The following is a 1,890-nucleotide window of genomic DNA, read 5'->3' as shown; positions in this document are numbered from 1 at the left end:
TTTCCAAAAGTCGATAATCTACTTCCCCGAAAAATCGATAATCTACTTTCCTGAAAAGTAGATAATCTACTTTTCGGGAAAGTAGATAACCAACTTTCCCGGAAAGTAGATATATTTCCCATTTTCTATGATACAAATTTCCCGTTTTCTATGATAATCTACTTAGGAAAATTAGGTAATATTTCCCCAAAAAGTCGATAATCTACTTCCCCGAAAAATCGATAATCTACTTTCCTGAAAAGTAGATAATCTACTCTTCGGGAAAGTAGATAACCAACTTTCCCGGAAAGTAGATATTTCCCATTTTCCATGATAAAAATTTCCCGTTTTCTATGATAAGTAGATAACCAAGTTTCCCGGAAAGTAGATATTTCCCATTTTCCATTATAAAAAAATTCCCGTTTTCTCTAATAAAATTTGTTTGCTATGGCAATCTAATTTTCGAAAAACTATGTAATATACTGTAGGGGTGTCGAGATAATAATGTTGTCTAGCACTCAGGATGGAAGGAAACTCTAATGTGGTTTTCTTGTATAATATATAAGTTATATGATAGACAGTCTGGTGCTGGAGGTGCCGTGTGGTGAGGAGCTGGTCAGTAGAGACGTTCGGTGAGTAGCGTGTTGAAGGAGGTAGATGTGCAGGAGCTTCGTTAGAGAAGATGTTGCCTGTTGCTGGCCTCCTGGTTGAATGAATGCTGGACAGCTAGGAGCTTGCTGGGAGGAGGTGTTGCGTGTTCAGGAAGATGGGCCAGAATGAGAGTTGGTTGGTGAGGAAGCTCAGAGAAGGACAGCTGGTGGGTTGCCATGCTCGCTGGCAGGAGCGAGGACCGCCAGGCAGGCGAGGAGAAGCGAAGGCAGCCAGGCAGCGGCGGAGGAGGAGGTGTTGCTTGTTCAAGAAGAATGGTCAGAATGAATCTCAATGGAGAGACAGAGCTTATATACCCAGCAGCAGCCGCCAGTCCTCTATGATTCATGTTGGGAAAACCCGAGAAGTCGCCGGTGACTAGTTCCGTTGCTAAGATACGGTAACATCTGGTTGGTTGCTAGGGAGGCGGTAGCAGGTGGTGGCAGCTGCGCAGTTTGTAGGGGAGACGTCCACTTCAATACTCCCCCTTCCCTCCAGGCGGTGTAGGAGACTTGTTGTCGGTAGAGTTGCTTAGCACATGTGAGGCAGACCGGGCGGTGCATGCCTCATGTGAGACAACGGCGATGGCGTGATGAGCCGATCGCTGAAATACAACTGTCTAGATACACACTATCTGTGGGAGAAAAGAGAAAAAGGGTGTGTGGAGGCGATGAATGTTGTGCTTCCCTCACGACAGGTACAGGGAGGTCAGATGCGCCTGCTGGGGTGTGTGTGGGCCTGGGTCAGGAGCAGGGGCTGTGTCAGCAGAAGCGGATTAGGGCTCGTGACAGCAGCTGGGTCCACGACAGCAGCAGGGTGCAGGACATTAGCAGGGAGTACCTGAGGGAGAAAAGAGGGTGTGTGTGTAATGGTCATGATAAGAGCTAACCTGAAAACCTTAAGGATTCATATTACGCTCAAACGTCCACAAAACCTTCTGAGTCTCCCAGTGGAAACGTTCCCCGTTTTCTCTGTTTCCCCCGCCTTTGTCTATGGGAGCAGATGCTGTATGCTGGGACCTGTTGCCATCCATTCCTTTGTAATCAATTTAATTTTGCTTTCGATAGCTGAGTCAGAGCATTGTTAGTTGAGATAATAGTAGAGAATGAAAATGAGTTCATAGTCTCAATGTGGAGGCGATGAATGTTGTGCTTCCCTCACGACAGGTACAAGGTCGTCAGATGCGCCTGCTGGGGTGTGTGTGGGCCTGGGTCAGGAGCAGGGGCTGCGTCAGCAGAAGCGGATTAGGGCTCGTGACAGCAG

This window comes from Homarus americanus, unplaced genomic scaffold (assembly GCF_018991925.1).
Source record: "Homarus americanus isolate GMGI-L3 unplaced genomic scaffold, GMGI_Hamer_2.0 scaffold36188, whole genome shotgun sequence".
Classification (NCBI taxonomy): domain Eukaryota; kingdom Metazoa; phylum Arthropoda; class Malacostraca; order Decapoda; family Nephropidae; genus Homarus; species Homarus americanus.
This window is presented reverse-complemented; position numbering follows the sequence as displayed.